Source organism: Anopheles arabiensis, chromosome 3, assembly GCF_016920715.1.
Source record: "Anopheles arabiensis isolate DONGOLA chromosome 3, AaraD3, whole genome shotgun sequence".
Lineage (NCBI taxonomy): Eukaryota > Metazoa > Arthropoda > Insecta > Diptera > Culicidae > Anopheles > Anopheles arabiensis.
The window spans coordinates 27,104,170-27,123,656 of record NC_053518.1 but is presented as its reverse complement, the minus strand read 5'-3'; the positions used below and the strand labels follow the sequence as shown (position 1 = coordinate 27,123,656).

The following is a 19,487-nucleotide window of genomic DNA, read 5'->3' as shown; positions in this document are numbered from 1 at the left end:
TGCGTGCGAAATCAAATCTCGCGATGGTAAGCGCAGTGGACAGGCCCGGCCCGGCAGATAAGGTGGTAACGTACTCCACCGGCCACTGCCGGTGAAGTTGTTTACGATTCGGCGCGAGTAAACAGCGTGTGTAACTCGCCCGACCCCGTCCCGGGACCGTACGATAATGGGGCGGACGACATGAGCCCACCAGTTTCCTTGAACCTGGCCTAGCACAACTTTTAGACGGGCCCCCCGAGTCGTGATGTGGACATGGTAGTCTCTCGTATGTGGTTCGCCGCACAGCCCCGTCGTGTAATCTGCATCTTTATCGAAGTATATATTTTTGGCACAAAGAAAGAAGGGAGGTCGAAGGGTACCTCTGCTTGCCTCGGAGCAACAAAGCGACTCTCCCAATCGGCACAAGAGTAATTGCTTCCAAACTGGTCTACCACGATTCGTGCCAACGGGCTACCCGTTGACGGGTGTGAATTGACAGATAAATCATAACCCTTGTTTGTTGTCGTTCGTCCACTTATCGCGTGAGTTATAGCGGTTGTGATAGGAAGTAGGCGATAGCTCCACTTCTGTTGGATCCCCCAACGCTCGGGCGATGCATCTCCTCCTACAACTCACGTCTGCTTATCATCACCATCCATGGGGGGATGATTGGATTACATATTGGGTTGACCTCCTGTAGTGAGTGGTGGCGGCTTCGGGTACAAACACCGCCAACAACATCGTCGTTAAAATTGATGCAATCTTTCTGTGCGTCTTGAGAGACTGGAGTACATTTTCTGTCCGTCTAAGCTGCATTAAATCAAACAAACAAACAGCCAAACAACACGACAAGAAAAGAAGAAAAAACGACTCCCAGCCCCGAGGTTAAATAACAACAGCCGCCTTCGCGCTTTGCCCGATCGCACACACGCGACGCATGATGATCGTCAAACGGGAGCGTGATGGAGCCGCTTTCTAACCTTCCATGCCACTTCCATACCCAGCACTAAAGCAGGCGTAAAGCACAAACACAGCTTATAATAAATATTAGCCAGACAATAAACCCATCCCTCGCTCATGAACACGATCACTCATGTTCTAAAGACGTTTGTTTTTGCAAAATGGGACAGGAAATTGTAGCGAGTGTACAAACACGCACGTCACCGCTTATCAAAAACAGCTGATTTTCGCTGGTCCATACACACACACACACACGCGGAAACCACACCGCACTGAAGCAGAAGGAGAGAATTAATCGGTACACACACACAGGGTGGTGGAGGGGATGGCGTACACGAGCCGCGAGGAAGTGTGCTAAAGGCAAAGTAAGCATTAGAAGTTAGCACCCTGCCAGGCCCCGGGGTTTCCTTCCTTATTATCGTAAAACGCGTAAACACCTATTGCAATAGCGTCATAAAACGGTATTTATAGACCAACAAAACACAAAGCCGCATACAGCTGTATAAGGTGACGAGCTGAGGGGGGGCCCTGGTGGTGTCCGGTGGTGTTGGCGGCACCAAACTGTATATGTTCGTTCGGTGCACCACCGGCACATCATACCGCGGTGGGAGCTGTGTGTTCAAAGTGTATTTTAAAAGCAATTTCTCAAACTCAAATCACTCGTCGTTCCATCAACCCCCGTCAGCTGCCGAGTCATAATCGGCAATGCCGCTGAAATGTAGCTCGAAATGGAGCCAACGGGGTACGAGTACGAGCAGTACGTGCGAATGCCCAAGATTTGTGCATTCAAATATGCATTATTAGCATAGCTAGGCCGTTTGATTTACAGGCTCGTTCATTCATTGTCTCCGGTTAATGGTTGCGGCCGGGCTATTATTAACCGTAGAACCGGTTTGTTTTTTTTTTAATTATACACCGACGATCAACTCTTTCAAAGGAAACCTTTATTTAGGGAAATAGAATTAAACGCAATGAGTCTGTAGGCATATATGCAACGGATACTCCAGAATAGATTGAACTGAACAATAGGTTATCACAACTGATGTGTTTAACGTTACAAAAGCATCAAGATTAGCTTCATTTCTGGAAGGGAAAGAAGCGATAGTTAGCTCCTTGGACGAGTGTTTGTTAAGCTTTAAATCCATCCGAAAGTTTTAATGGACGCGTAAATATTTAATCGACCCAACAAATCAGAAGCGTTAGTAACAGACTTGGTTTTACGCATAGGCAGTACCACCGGTGGTAATCCTTCTGTGTTTACGCTGAAGCGATTTAATGTACATCAATAAACCTTCAGGGGGCGATTACTCGGAAGTACTAATCCGTTGGAATGTTTAGTTTAGAAAATGTCTACTGCTAATCCATCGTAAAACTGGCCATACCTTCCTCTCTACTCAGATTAATCAGATGTCTATCGGAGCGGTTCTATTGTATTTACTACTAGATGGGCTGATGATAGTAATACATTTTCATGGATTACGGTTTTATAAATAGGTTTAAAAATACATTTTAGTGGGCTTATAAAGAATGTTAAGGAAATGAGCGATTTTTGAAGATTATTTTTTTACAAAATCCATACCATTATCGCATTTTGGCACAGGATTGGTCTTGCATGAGAGTGTTTACAATTATTAATAAGGGAAGAACCAGATCAGATCATTCATTTGTAATAGAACTGATCACGTACGTAACCTTTTATCAATCTAGTTGTCAAAGTAACTCGTTTAACCTGGCTTTTTGACCTTGCTTAAGCTGCAAATAGAGATAGTGTGAAAGTTAAACTAACTTTTTTGTGATTCTAAAACATGTTACAACATAAAGTACATTGTCAAGACTACGATCAAAGATTTAGAAGTTATTGAATTCCCTGTAGATTTAAATCATTCTTGTCAAATTATACTCTGTAAACGACTATTATTGGCCTTCTCGAATATTACAAGGATATGAATGATCACTGCTTCATGAAGGAATCTGTTGCCTCTGCCTTACTTAGCGCCTGAAGGTATGCAATATACTGTTTACTATTGTATTAACAGCAAATTTTACCATCTTTCGTGAACTTATTGCGTGCTTTTGGTAAGGATAAGGGAGGGAGGGGCAATTAATGTCTCGTACTATTGGACTTTTGGCAAATTGATTTAAAACACACAGCACGGAGAATGGGAAAGAAACTTTCGCAAGCTTGCGCATCAAACCAGTAAACCCCATTTGTTGAGCTCGGAAAAGCCTGATTCCTGATTCCACCTGAAAAATAGCTCATAAAAAGAAACATCACCCTTGCAGCAGGAAATGAATGCTTCCTATTGTTCGGCACAAACACACACACACACATACAGACAGAAGTTGAACACAATTTATCGATGGCCACAACTGGCATCACCTCTCACGGAATGGATCCGTCTTTTTCCGGCCCATTCGCAGCTCGCGCACACTACTCGCGACAATACTTTGTAGCTATTGACCACGAAATTAATGGGCTACCCCCCGTGGCAACCGGGCAGGCACATAGTCACACATACACACCAAGTGGTCGGTAATTTTATTCGCCCTTTCCTATGTACTCTATGTCTCTCTCTGTCTGTTGTGAAATTACTCCACCGAGCGCATCCTCTATATACCCTGGGAGGAGACTTTAATGGGGTGCTTTGCTGCTTGTTCGATTTCCGATTCCGGCGTATGTGAGTGTGTGTAATCACGATGGATGGCCGTCGAAAAACGCCGCCCCAAACCCTCCCTCGCCTGCATTCCTGGTTGTCTGTGCCATCCTCGTGCGTTCTTTAAAAGGTATTGGCATCTATATTTTTTTATTATTGTTGCTGCTCCTGGTAGACAAAGGTTGGGGCTTCATTTGTTAATGAAATGCTGAAACCGCGGATCGGCGTGCAGGAAAAAAATAGCCAAACCCATCCAATGATTTACCGTGCACGCGGCGAGAGTGAGAGATATCCGGGGCCGCTTATCCGATTATGCGCCCCATAAGTGATTAATCCACGATTTCGACATTCATTATGATAAGTGTCGTTGCGCGAGAGAGGCACGGCAACCGGCCACCCATCCACCATCCACCAGACGAAGAGATTGAAAGTTTTATATTTGCTGTTATGGCAAAATTTGAATAATGCAATCGTAGTGCAAAAGGGACTACATTTTTTTTTCTTCTGTGCACACACAATGCACACAACGCGAACCATTGGCAGCAATTTGCATAAGGTTAATTTGAAACGACATCATTTGCAAATAAAGGCGCACATGCACAGCGACATCGACACAGGCGGTCGGAGGATTCGCCCCGATCGCGCCATCATGAGGCCGTGATATGCGTGAAGCCGCCTTCGGATTTAATGAGATTGAGTCTTCCAGCACCACATATTCGGATGGAGGGGGATTTGCCATTAAATATGAAACGATCCGAGCGCCGCGATCGCTATCGGGTGCCGAGAATGCAATCGTACTCTATTGCCACAGTAATGACGGCCGTGCACCTTGTTCGGGTAATTAGTTCAATTAAACGCAAAAAAGGAGAAGCCATCCGGACCAGCTACCAGCTGAAGCAGCCGTGCTGGAGCAGGTTCCTCCGCGGTGGTAATGTGCAACAAGCAGCTTCGAATGGTAGTACCCCGAACCTGTCCAACATTGCACTTCAAACCGAACGGAACGATTCATTATTAATTCGCACTCGAAGCTGCCAGCAAAAGGACAACGCTCCTAAGAGCCATTACGAAAGTGTTGCCCCCTTTCGCCAGCCGACAACTTTTGCCACAGGGATCGGTCGAGTTTTGTTATGATAGAGGACACGCTTGTCCGGTTCGATTCGATTCGTTGCATATACAATGCATAAGCTGCAACTTTGTTGTCCGTCGTCGGAAGTCGTTGTTCTGTACCGGGATGGCGAAAAAAGCCACCCATCCCCTCCTGTGGTTGACTTCAACCTCATGTCTCTTTGTGTTTGCGGTTGGAACTAGCCCGTCTGCACCATCGATACAACCACCAGAAACTACTTCAAAAAGCACAGAATGAAAGCCTCCGCCCTTCATGCGAATCTCTTTTTCCCCCCCTCAACACTGTCTGCTTGCCTCATACGTTGCCCTAATGGACTGGCCAGGACACCAGGAAGGCTTCGGTTCATTCAGTACGACAAGCGACCCAAAATCCGAGGACCACCACCGAGGCACCGGGGCGCGACGGTGCGGGCAAAGTGGACGCATACATATTTCATCAGCTCACATTTTTATTCCAATTAGACAGACGACGACGACGACGTCGGCGACTACGGGGTGGCGCTTCTGTGCAGGAAGGTAAGGGGAGAAGAAATTTAACGCCCACGCCTTACTCGCCCAGGGAAGTGAGAGCTACAGCGGGAGAGTGTGCGTGCCCGGAGCGGCGGGCACAGTTTTGCATAATCCGAGGGACATGAATTGTAACAGCGGCGGCAGAGGGCGATATCCTTCAATACCCGTCTTTCGCCAGACAGTAACATCGTCTTCGGGAGTTTCTGTCCTTCTGCCTGCGTTCTCCTTTGGTGCGTATGTCAGAGAGTTTACGGTTGTGCGAGCAAAAGTTGCCAAGACAATGGCAAACAAAACAAAAAGAAAAGAAATATGCATAGACCAGGAACATAAAACCGAACCCTCGATAGGTCGCATCGGAGGAAACGCTGCTCGACGCCTACGGGCTTGCGCTTGATTGATTGCTTAATCGAGCGGCAGGCAATGGTTTCGGAACCGGGGCCGATCTCTTTTGCAACAAATGTAATTGGGTGGTCAAGTGTAGAATACCGTCCCATCTGATAAGATTACATGCATGCACATACATCAAATACACACACACATATCCACAAATCATGCGTGTGAAATTCAGTTTCGGATCGGTTTCGAGGCCGACGATTGGAGGAAAAGTTTTGTAAAGTTTTGGAAGATAAAGTGAACAATTTCTAAATTGTTTGTTCTAGAATCTAGATCCTGGAACTATATTTCTGTTGTATGAAAAACAGTAAATATGTTTGATAACAAAATGAAACTGTTGGCCGTTACTTGAGCAAGTTCAGCTACTATTAAATGATCCGGCCACACCAAAGATCTAGAATGTAGGTTTACCAGTTGCTGTTAAATAATGTATTCTGTTCAAACTTAAAATAGTTTGATGTTTTGAGCCATCAGTTCTGAATGACTGCAATAACGCTGCCACCGACTTGTGATATATCATCAAACCTTGGATAGCAAGAAACCTCGTACAGTAATTACAGATTTCAATGTGCTGACTACAGATGACATCTATCTAATATGGTTGCTCTGAATTCGGAATGCTTTCTCTTATATAAACATTCTTGTCGGACCTTTCAATACATGTTGGACCCTTATGCCTGGAATACCGCTCAACTCCACCTTTCATTTGAATTCGTATCTGCAAACGAGTTAGAAGTTTCCAGCTAGAGCTGCCGTAAATCGAATGCGTACAACGTCCGATTCTTCTTCTATCTCAAGCTCTTTAAAACTTTTCAGCTTCTCCAACGTGTCCAACCCCTGTTTATGCGAAAGCTACATCAGCTGGCAGATAAGAAGCAATTACCGTTAATTTTCTGCATAAAAAGGGACGAACAAATTGATTGCAAATCTTGGAAGTCACTTCGAAGTCGTCCTTTCAGTCAGCTAATGGAACGATTCTCGTGAACGTTGTTGTCGGGTTAGGATGCTTTAGTAGATACATTTTACAGTATCATGAATGAATTCTTGTATTTTCTTAATGAAATCCTTGAAAAAGCAAGAAGAATCGAAATATTGCATAAAAACCTCATCTAAACAATTCTTAATGTCCCGTGCAACACACAACCAAGGTAATCAATCCGACCAATAGTTTATTAAATTGTAACACGGACTGACGTTCGTCTAGCATAATTTATCATCGCCCACCTGCGCCAAGCGTAAGGGACTGTGGATATAAAACCGAACGGAAACAGATTGTTCGAAAGTAAATGTTCCTGCCCCCATTCGAAGAAATTCATTACGGTAGAACGGTAGGAATGATTGAACAACTTCAAGCACTGCTCACAAATACCCTTGCCAGACATTTGCCAGTCCCTCACACAGCGGATAATCAAATGAAGCGAATACACCCGCTTTCGATCCTGCAGCCTGGTTGCGTTTAGTGGCAACATTGTACCAACAAACAAAACGCTTCACTTTCGGCATGATTGCGCAATCATTTTCCCTTCGCTCGCCGGGTTTGCTGCTACACCGAGCGCCCTTTCGGGTCTGTGCCGGCTGTCTGCAACAATGTCACCAGGGTGCGGCGCACACGAAGCCAAACTGATTTGGAGGGAGCCCCGTTCTGTCATTAGACGGTCCAAATTTTTCAGTTTGATTTGCTCATCAAACTTTCAGCCGGTAATTCTCCAGTCAATCAGTCCCCGTAAACTTCCCGGTGCTCGGGCTGTCATTCGGGCCTCCCCGCCCAAAAGACCTCCCCCCTCCGACAAGTCAAGTCAATGTCATTACGCGCGTCCTTTGGTCGGTATCGTTCCGCAATACCATTACCACTCTACCTCCAACTCTGAAAGGATGTTAAGGATTGACATTAAATTTCAAACGGAGGAAAATCGCATCCAACCAGCGCCATCGATCGCGATCGAAGAGAGAGAGAGTTAACGAAAGAGGCTTCTAAAAAGACGCACACGTTCGTTTGCATGCAAGCAAACACAAAAAAGAAACGTGTCTAAACCTATTTGACGCACAACGAGAGTTTCTTACAAAATACAGACACACGCAAACAACACAAAGTGGATATTTTTTATGAGCCGTGAATTTCGCGTGAGTACGACTCGATAATCTTTGACCCGGGGCCAAATCTTTGGCAGGCTTCTTTTTTTTCTGTTCACCTTTCCACAGCAGGCAGAACAGGAAGAAAGCTTTGCCGAGTAAAGGAGCGATAAAAATTTGCCCATAAACTTTTTACCGCTTTGCCGCCGCGCCGGACGACACGCAGTTTAGAGAGCTTGGCTTGGAAATCGCACCGGAAAGCCGAATGGGATTTTCCAATAAAGATTTCGCACCGTTTGCTTCTTCATTAAGCTGAGCCTCCGCCAATGCATCACCGATGGATCAAGCCAAGCGCCTGTGAGCTGGCAAAACCTCTCTAGGCATCAACAACAACAACAACAGCCACATCCAAATCGGGCATTAGGTATGCTTGGGCAGGAGGATTTTCCTATTTCCTCCCCCTACCGGCTTATATGTTGCCGGCCACACACAAACAGGCACATTTACGCACCCGATGGAAAAGTTTACTCGTCTGAAGCTTCTGGAATCGAGTCGCAAAAAGCAGCAATTGCCACCGAGCCGCAATATCGAAGCGAAGTTTTCGGCCAAAGAATGTGCTGGAAGCCGACCAACGGAAGAAAAATACATAACAGCCGAAAGGGAATCTTCCCGCGTCTTACCGCCCCATCCCCGCGACCGGAGCAACCACAGCATGGTGTGAGTGAGTTGGCGGAAATTTAATTAACTTTCGGTTAAGTCCTTGACCAGAACAGTTTCCACACCATGCCAGGACACCGCCCATCGGGCAAAAGCCTGGCAGGAGGGGAAAGACCATGGTGTGTGCCGTACACGCCCCAACATCGAACTTCCGGCAAGCAATCGATGCTGGGAACATATAAAACAGACCAGGAAAAGGATCAAAGTTTCTTAGCCTGATGGAAAAATCAAACTACTACTAAGATTATTTAAACAAATAAGGTGAAATAAAACCAATACATATGCTTTCGTACGTCGGTAGTGGTTGCTGTTGCGGCGTAAACTTCCACAGCAAAATCCTTAAATGAATGAATTTAACAACAGTTGCTTTTAATTATGCAACGGCAAATGTCCTTTTTCCGGACCCATATTACCCAGACACACAGCACAAACCCTGATCGCTGGCCGTTTGGTGTGCAAGGGTGCAACGGATGCCAGTGTTGCGCTCCACACTTCAATCCATGGCATGCTGGGTGGTGTCCCTTTCCCACGTTGGAAGATCAAAGACCCGAGCGGACCCGAGTGGATCCGTGTGTTGTTTGCTCGGCGATAAAAAGGCTGTGGAAAATAAAATTTCCATTCCAGCTGCTGTCCATTCCAGTGCTGGAAACGGAGCGAGCGTTCCACTACTACACAGCTCACTCCTACTAACCCAGCAACGGTGGCAGAGCAAACCAAAATGCACATCGGGACACCACCACCATCAGCGGTGCGGCGGCGATGGCGGCAGTTGAGAAACGATAAAAAAAGTCAACTAACGCGAAACAAGCGAAAGCATATAATTGATGTTAATTGAATAATTTAGTCACCACCGTTGCCTGCAAAACCGCTAAAAGCAAAACGGGCGAAATAATGCTGTCATCCAAGGTGGGCGTGAAGGCGTGGGGTACGTACCCCCGAGGAAAACACATGGTGATGATGGTTCTCCGGGTCCGGTGCACATTTCTATAGAGAAAGCGCACACAGCCCTCACCGAACCGATGGTGAAGAAGCCATTCGATGTTCGGTATGGGCGGTTACGAGCGTCGTAATGTAATTATTCGTAATAAATATTAGCCGCTTAGTTGCGCTTCAATTTGATCGATCAAAGGTTTTGTTTGTTAGGGTTTTCTTCATTCGTTTTTTATTTTTTCAAAACCATTTTCCTCCTTACCTCCTGCTGGTAATGGTTTCCAATGGGTTTGTTTGCTTTCTGTTCCGTGCATAGAGAGATGATTTCCATTACTCGCTTAATAACGATGCAGCACTAAATCGTTTAGCTAAACAAATATCGAGCGCTCATAGGGCGAGTGATTTTAATTAAGTTTAGTGATATTTCAGAAAGCATTATGAAATTAGGAAGGAATGAATTTATTTATTTTGATTTTCCAGCAAAAGAAGTTCGCATAATTGATAAGCTATAACTGCGTAATAGCTTCGATTTCATAAAATTGATAATAAATCTACACTTGATTAAAAGGTGTATAGATTTTTCCAAAAGTAGATTCTCTGAAGACTTTTTTAAAATTATTTTCGTTTTGCTGCGTTGCGTAAGAAAATTCGATGGAGACGCCTGGCCCTTCACACGAAAATGAGTGGAAAATATGCTGCGTTTCGCAATTGATCGGTGTAACTGAATCGAAATAAGCTGTAACCTGAATCATTCGCAGCACAAACACTTGATAATGATGCTTGTTATTGTAAGCCCACCATTACGGGTTGAGATTTTTTGGGAGAACGAGTAATGGAAGAGGTCGGAAAACCGTAAAACCAACCATTCACCTTTAAGGAAAAAAAAAAACAACTCTTCACTGCACCGTAATGTTCATTTACCTGAACCAAGGTAACCCAGAGAGCGAAAAGAAAATCTTAAATTCGTGATAAAAAACCGAGAACTTTAGAGTAAGTGCCTTTCGCCGTCCCAGCGTCTTTGCCCGCTTCTCGGAATATCAATTCTATTTTTAGATGAACAAACACACACACACATTCACAAACAATCGCAGTTGGGCAGAGTTCTGGCTTCCTTCGGAGGGGGGATTTGGGGGGGGTTCACTCCTCACTGAATGCCACAAGCCCAGCCCAGAGAGATGGAAAGAGGCAAAGAGAGAGAGAGAGCGAGCAAACAAATCCATTCCAAACAGCATCACCCGGGAGTCATCGCCGGAGGGATCGGTTTTGAAGGTTAGCCGCCGACCCAACGGCAGGAAACGCGATTGCCCAACGGAGAGGAGGGGGTGGTGGGGACGATTGGGAGGAGGAATTTGTTTTCTTTTCCATCGCCTTTTCCTAGCTGCAGAGAAGCCTTTTCTTCTGCTTCCCGTCCGGGCTGGTTTCGCAAATCGTTTCACAAAAGTGCTTGCTCATCGCGAGCTGTTTGTGTACTTCGTACGTGTGTATGTGTACGCGTGTGTGTATATGTGTGTGAGTGTATCTACTAGAATACATTTGTTTGACCTTTTTTTCCTTTCCTAATCATTCTTTCTCCTTCAAACACCACACGAATGGTTCTCGTTTTTGCGCTGCCTCTTTTCGACACCTAAGGGCGAAGGAATGTGTTTACGATAATATTACGCGAAAATACCAATAAAAGCAAGCTTCCCGTTCAACGTTTCCACGGCGTCAGCAGGATGTAGATGGTCGTGTGAGCGAGCGAGAGAGCGATAAAATAGACAGAGAGAAAAATGAGAGCAGCATTGCGAAACGTACGAAAATTCGGACTTGTACGGGCAATGGACTATGTGTCTGTGTGTATGTGTATGTAGTGTACAATTTCTTCGGTTTTCGGGAATCCCTATTACTACCTCCCCCCTAACCATTCCATTCCCCCTTCATTAATGCACCCAACGCCGTCGGTCTCGTTTCGCAAAAACCAAAAACCTGCGCCTGCGCATACAATTTCATCGTAATGGCCCTACGACGGCCATACCTTCGGCAAAGCAGTAGCAGAGCATACCGCCACCTCCCCCTCTAACATGCCTCCGCTGCCTCCCACACCGAGCGCTGCCCTCAAAAAAGCCGGTGTGGAGAAATGTGAATGAACGAGCGGACGCATGCGCCCCTGGGTGCGCGACCGTACAGCTACGAGCACGGAGGAATTTTACGATATCGCAAACCCCCTCCTCTTTCTCCTTATCCTCCTCCTTCGCTTCCACCACACTTTCTCGCCACGAACCCCCACACTCCGCTCTCTCCGGTGTACGGACGACGCTCATGCATAAAGAGTAGTTTTTGCTTAGACGCTTCCACGGTGCGCTCTCACTGCAGCCGAGGCACACGCTCTCTCGTGAGGTTCACAGCATCGTAGGAAACAGGGTGTAGGGGTGAGGGGCAACCTTCAAGCACAGCTCCCCCGTCCCCCCACTCCCAATTCCGCCAACAAAAAACAACCCCGTCGTGGGGGTTGTTGTACAACATCGACCCCAAGCTCTCACACAACCGGCCACACACTATCAATGAACTTTGGTGTTGGCATCTCCAACACACTGCGCGGTAACTCGCGTCACTCAGCTCGGGCTGGCGAGTGTGGCGGCGAGTGCCACCACTCAGCACGATCTGGTATATCAGAGCAGAGTGGTCAGGTGTAGTACTTTTAATACAAAAAAAAGACGGTACAACACACGGCAAGCTCCCACCGAACTGTGAGTGCTCCTTTTTACGATCGTACGCCCTTTTACACGGAGGTTACCGTTGGATGGATGGCCGGGGTGCCACATAGCCGGGGCCACGGTCACGGTTGTGACGAGGAGGTGTGTGTGACCGATGGTGGTGGCTGGCGTGCGTCAGAGAAATTGTAGTGTTTTTCTTAGCGTAAATGTGCGCTCCTTTCTTGGTGGATTTTTTTTTCTTTTTGTGATGGTAATGCTCACAGTCTTGCACATAGAGAGTGAGCGAGAGAATGGCTTTAGAGCGACACGTTTTGCTCGTGTGAACATCCTCATGGTACGTCTTATTTCGATTTTCCTCAGTTGGAAGTTGTCATAATAGGTCCCACAGAAAGGATATGGCGAAGACGTTTTTGGTAAGGAATAGGTATTTTAGCAAATGTGTTACAACTTTAATGCCTTTTAGACTTTATGATGTCTCATGAAACTCAGATTAAAATAAATGATTTTTTCCTAAAAATGGTGGTAGCAGAGCAGAGCAAACCTGCCAAATTGATGAGGAGATTGAACGTAAGTAAATCCAACGATTATGAACTGAACTACAGGACTTGTAAGATCATAAGCGATGACAGTTGTACGAAATGCAAATACAAATTGAGGTGGAGTAATGTAAGAATACATTCAATCTGACAAATTTACTGTCATCTGGTTATGTGGACATTTGACATACTGGTTACATTTTTATTGCTGTGAGTGTCTTACATTGAAAATTGGCAGTAAGTATCAGATAGACTGTCGGAGTTAAATGCTTGGGAGTTCACTAAACACATCTACAAATCTGTATGTCGACTAACGTGGAACCAGGGTCATTGTTAGACTACTAAAAAGAAACAAAACTTTTAGCAAGATCAAAGTTGTTTCAATTTGATCTGCGATGTGTTAGAACTACATAACATGTTTTCACATGGACACATGTCTAGATCGTTCAAACTAGAGATGTGCTCTCTGGAGCGCACCCATAACTTCGATCCGACTCCGAATATTGTTAGTACGACCAACTCCGGTAAAATGGAAACCATTAGTTCCGCCCGGAGTCGAAGTCGTCCGGACGACTTCGGACGACTCTGGGCAACTCCGGACGACTCTTAACGACTCCGGGTTACTACGGACGACTCTGATCGCCTCCGGACGACTACGGATGACTCTGACTCTGGGAGACTCTGAGAGACTCCGGACAACTCCGGGCGATTCAGAACAGCTCCAGACGATTCCAAACGACTCCTGATAATGAGGAACTGAGCGGAACTACCTTCTGGAGTCGGTTCCAAAATTATTGGAGTAGGACCTGAGTAGAAGCATGCTCAAGTTATCCATCACTAGTTCTAATACAAAAAAATCATGTTTCATTCAATAATTAAGTGGACCGATTAACGTCCCTGTTGCTTGTATTTCATACAATCCCAAAGAGTCCCCATGTTTTCATACTACAACTCGCCCTGCAATCAATTGAATAAATCTAAATATTTGCTAAATACGCTCACCCATTATCGCACCAGAAAAGAGAGCACTCAAAGGCAACGATCGTGTTACATCATGCACTAATCAGCACAAATAAGAACACCCCAGCAGCCTACTTCCTCCCATCCGGTAGAGTTCTATTAATATCCTACCTGCCAGCAAAGCAATCGAATCAATCCTTCTATTTGCATCGTTTGCTTGTTGCGCACACTAAAGTCTACGCGTCGTACACGCGGCTCGAAAAGCAGTCGAGGAAACTAACACGCGCCTTTGCGTAAAGGTATTTGCAAGCAAACGCACAATCATAAACACTCGTCAATGCAAAGTAGAGAACGCATGTTGCAAAAGCACGAAATTGATTGTGCTCATTCACCTGATTTAGCGATAAAGTTAGGAGTAAAAACAACGTTTTTCTATCATAACTTTATCTCCTTCTCCAAATCGATCATGATCATCATTAGCACCCGTAACCCTTCTTAAACGTGCAACCATAAAGTTACCGTTTTTTAAATGCCTCTCCTTCCTACATTTTTACCTTTTCCACAACAATTTTGAATATACCACCCGCCCTAGAGCCGTTAGAAAAGGACGTCAACCCCCGGGCCATTAGAGAAGAACAGCATTAGAGAAGTGTACACCTACACCGAGGACGAACTGTTGTGTGTTGTAATAAAATGTAATAAAAATGAGATGCGATTTGCAAGGGAGCCGGGTTTTACCCTTTGCTCCGGCGGCCATTAATTTCAACTATATTGCATTGCGGATTATGGTGCCCATAATAGCAAATCACCCGTCGCTGCAAAAGCAAAAATACAGACAAAAAGATATACACTTCTTCCATCCTCGACCTTCCTTGTGCGCCTAATGATATGATTTGAACCGTCGTTTTTCGGTGAGGGGTCAAAAGGGGGCGGAGAGAGTAAGTCAGTCATCCGGCAACACACCCCGTCGGTCCGTTTTCGGTACCGGTCGTCCTTCGAGTGTCCTTTCAAGGTTCCACCCGAGTATAGCTTCACAGCATTTTTCGAGAAAACAAAAACCGGTAACTTACCCCGAAGAAACAAAAGCAAAAAAAAAGGCAACGAGAATCATTAGGGCTCACGGGGAAAGGGGAGCTTTTGAGAGAATATCATTCTTTCAACCAAAACCCTTTTCTCCCCGCTTAGCTGTCTCCCCGGTGGAGCTGTCTGCCTACACCTACCCATCATCTTCGCTGGTAAGGTAAGTGCTGTAAAACAAAAGGCTATATAGCCTTTTTACACAACAACAACCGAAATGTCTTTTAATCCGTAACCCTGTCGTGTCTCTGCCGCTGCTGCGTACAATCGATGCACACGCACTGATCGGAATGCTGCTCAGGCCCAGCGAAAGGTATAATGGGGCGGTAGTCGGGCCAAAGTAAACGGTGTACTTAACGAGGGATCACAATTCAGCGGCGAGAGAGAGAGAGAGAGAGAGAGAGAGAGAGAGAGAGAGAGAGAGAGAGAGAGAGAGAGAGAGAGGGCAGCAAAAGATACTCTACAGATGACAAATTAAAAGAAGTAGTAGAAGTTCCACCTGCCAGCCAACCCGTGCGCCGCATTTCGCTACTTGCTCGGAGTATGCTGAAGGCTAACAAAAGGCTTTTACTGCTGTCTCCTCCCCCTGGTTGCTGCTGCTGCTGTTGCTGCTACCGGTACACTCTTGCTCGGTATAAAATACTACCCAACCCACACAGCCATTTGTTCTGCTACAATGAAAAATCCATTTCCAGCGCTTCAGCCACGGCACTGCCTTCGCAACGCACACGGTTTCTCGGGCCCCAAATACAGACAGGCCCCAACACACAGCGCACCGAGTTACCGAGCGTCGACGACAACGGCGAGACGGCGAGGACGACGGATGGAAAAGGATTATATTCTTGGAAAACACCTTCGCAACCGTAAAGAGGAAAATATATCATAATTAAAGGGAGTTATTTCACAGTCAAAAGAATGCGATCTGCGTCCCCACCACCCGCCTTTTTTCTTCCTTCCTCGTACACTCAAAGTGCGCACAGTTTTTCCCCTCGACGTTAAGGGTAGAATTCCTTCCACACCTTCTGTCTGTTTCTTTTTTTTTCGTTGTTCAACCCAAGCAAAACCGGGAAACGATCTCAGGCGCAAACTGTGGTACCGGACAACACGGGGTAGCACGGGACAGCACAGGACGCTAAACAAATTGTGCGCTACAAGCGTGTGCCACCGACCGTGGACCGTTTCTATTTCCTCAGCAGCAGTTCGTACGATGGGGCAATGAAAATGTGGCATTTTCCTTTCGCCAACGCATGCTAACACTCTCGACACACTGTCTGTGTGAAACGGGGCGGCGTAAGAAATCTTTATTCTGGACTGCACACACAGACACACACAGTCTCAGCCTCACACTGCCAGCCAGGATTGCCACCGGAAACAGCACACAGCACATAGTGCCCGCCGGCCCAACTACGGCGGCCACAGCTCGCGTACACAAATCTTAATTACGAACAAACGGTTTTCTGCTTCCGTTTCTTTTAGCAAAGGCTAACGACAAAGGCAACAAAGGCGTCACAAAATGCTGGACACACACACAAGCACACACTGCATCTACTGACGGGAGATCCTTCGTGATGAAAACCATGGCGACTTTGCGAAGAAGTTGCCTGCCCCAGCCGTTGGAACAAACATTCGCTACTTTCCTTGCCTTTTTAGTCTTGAACGGAACTGCCCGGACAAGAGATCTTTCACACAGGCACACACATATCGACACACAGCTTGACCACACAAGCTCCCCCGGGGCGGACAGAGAGTCTTAGAAAGCAAGCTTAGGCACTGCTGCTGCTACTGCAGCTGTAATCATCCCCATCCCAGCCTTCGGAATGGCCACAGCCAGATACACTGGGCAGAAATTGTTAGCGTATGTGTGTGTGTGTGTGTGTGTGTGTCTGCCACTGGATGTGTGTGTGTGTGTTTTGGACGTTTGCTTTAATTGCAGCAAATCAACTTCAAACTCACTCGACCCGTTGGCGCCTATCGGAAAAGGCCGGGGGGCGGCAGCGAGAACCTCACAGCGGAACGACTGCGCAAGAGGGTTTGCCAGCGATTTTCCGCTGAATGTCAAACACATCCGGGGACAGTTGGCCGGTACGGGAGATTCTGATGCCCCCGTTTCACAGCCCTCACCCCCTCGTTCATTCACCACGCTCCAAAAGATAAATGGCGTACTGCATTGCAATTTTCACGCTTCCGTTAAGAAGCCCCACCAGTTGGGGGAAATACTGATGCTGCTGCTGGGGGAAAATGGGGAAGCGGTCCGAAGCACAAATTGTTTCGCCAACCATTAGCAACAATTACCGCCAAGATGAGTTTGTTTATTGAGGCGCCGCGCCGTTGGGGGCTGCCGGCGCTCGTGAGTGTTTGTGAAGTGGAGATTGCGCCAACGGGCGGGCTGATTGCGGGGAGGCAGCCCTGGCGGAAGAAGGTTAATAATTTTGAGAGCAGACTGCTCGGACTGCAGAGTGGCCCCGGTCCTAAGTTAGTAAGGTTCGAGGGGGAGGGAAAAGATGTGTTGTTCGCAAAACCCCGCGTGCAATGGAAACTTCCCACACACAGCCACAAAAGTGACCGAAGCGTATTGGCGCTTTGCAGAGCTCAGATCCTACAAAACTTTGAAAAGAGCACCATTTTTTGTGCATGTTTTTATGACAGCTGCGTCATGCGACGCTGAGAAGTTGAGAGGGAATGAATTTTACATTCCTAGTGGACAAAACCAGCAGGACATGCGCGTCTCTCTGTTGCATGCTAAAGCCTGCTCGATTTATTAAATAGTAAGTGCCAAATTGCAGTCCGAGTTCGTACGAGCAGTCGCTCTGGAATGGGTGTTATGCAACGAGTAAACCTTTCCGCTTGGCCACTGTCACGCAATTTCAATGTGACAGGCTGGACCGAAGATAGTTTGAGGATGGCAGTAAACAGAAGTTATTTGATATTTGATGAACCAAAAAAGGTTTTCATTCTATATTTTGTATATTTTTCTTCAAGAAAGATTAAAAACTGAAAAACAATGCCATAAACATGTTATAACCCTGGTCAAATCCGGTTCGAAGGACCAAACATGTGAGACCAACACAAGAATGTACGTATACGATTGTACAATTCGTTTTCTTTCCAGAAGTTCCAGAACACGTGTGCTGTTTATGAAAGAAATGATACTCGTTCAAATATTTGGCGATACACAACTATCAATTATAGTCAACTCCATCAATTTCAGTACATGGATCTAAAGTGGTGATCGAAAAATGACTAATTCTCTTCAAATACCAGCTCCAAGTTCCTTGTAAACCCCCAAATTGATAAACTCAGCATCAAAATGCATGATGGTACTGAGAAGGGTAAAAGAGCTCCCAGACAAGGCTTCCAAGACTAATCAGATATTCCACACAATCGGACAGTCTAACCCTTAAGATCTATTGGGCCCATTCAATAAGCACTGATATGAGGCGGGTTGTCAAAAAAATCACAAATCTGCCAGTGATATGCTCCAAGAAATGATGAATGCTTCTATAGTTCTTCAGAACTATATCTAATAAACTAGAAACTATCTCCTCTCAAATTCAACGGTAAGTCGAAAGAGAATGCGCATGATAAGGACATTAAGATTAAATCCTAAACAGATAGCGGGATTTAATCTCAACAACCTATTTCGATTCGAATTGAACAATCAACACATCTTGCCATTGACCTTCTAGTACAGTTACTAACTAAAGCCTATCCACATCACACGAGCGTCTGAATCACGTGTGGTGTGTGCACATTTGCACAACCGCTAACGAAACATGACCCCGCTCCACTATATATCAGCAGCTGCTATACCAAATTATCCAACACTTTTGAGAGCGTCAAAATTTGAGCAAGCTGGCGTTTTCGCACAATCCACGAGCGCAGTGTGGGTGACGCAGCATTTGGCGCAGTGTCAGTTGATGCAAAGCCATTCCATATTAAAAAAAAAACTCCCGCAAAACAACGACGACGACAGCACTGGCGTGCTGGCTCGTTAAAAATAACTGCAAATGATTGCAAATAATATCTACTTCTTTCAATTCACCACAATTCCATCGCCAACAACACCATCGCTTCCCCGTTCCATTTGTCTCATTCAATTTCGAGTGGTTGACTGAAAAGGGTAAATTAAGGCCCATTGGAAAAGAATCAACCCAAAACTCTGACACCGTTAGAAGGCCTCGAGAGTGTGGCGCTCGCTGCCTACAGCAAGAGTAATTCACACGCGCCAACCGGGGCATGGATCTTCCGCCTTGAAGCCTCAGCAAAAATGGCATGCTTTTTGTTTTGGTTTGTATCGTTTTACTTCCCCGGACCCATTCCCATTGCCGAACAGGAGGGAAGTTCGGCACCATGATGGCGTAACAAAAGTGGCACTCTTTTGGCCATTTTGGGACACAGCTGATGCAGATGCAGCTCAGCAAGTGTGCAATTTCAACGTGTGACGGTATAGGCCAACCCAATGCCGAATAGAAGCGACGACGTGTGCTCATACCGGGCGCAGGCAATTTTGTGGTAACAGCCTAATCCGCCACACCCCTTGTGACGTGGAGGATGATTTTGCTAGAGTTTTCGGTCAGCACTTTTTATCGACTGTTTATCGATTGTTCGTGTCACAAAACATCGCGAGTCAACTGTTTAGTCGTTAGTCGTGAGATGGGAGGTTGACTTTTTTTTGTCTGACAAACTAACAAGATTTATTTTGCAGGTTAGTGGTAAACATCAAAATCTCATTGACTCCCGTTTTTTTAAACAGGAATTTTACTGGCAAACGCATCATTATCACAATGACTGGCACAAAAACAAAAACGGTGCCTCGTATCATCCTGTCGAATCACACCATATTCAAACCAAGCACAGGCATGGTTTGTTGATCATATTAGTGG

General features: G+C 45.9%; 1 protein-coding gene across 11 annotated transcripts in view; it reads right to left on the bottom strand.

The window, feature by feature from the left end:
* Positions 1–19,487, bottom strand: part of LOC120900002 (AF4/FMR2 family member lilli) — a 66,613-nt gene that overhangs the window by 16,217 nt on the left and 30,909 nt on the right. The gene's annotated exons all lie outside the window — the stretch shown is intronic.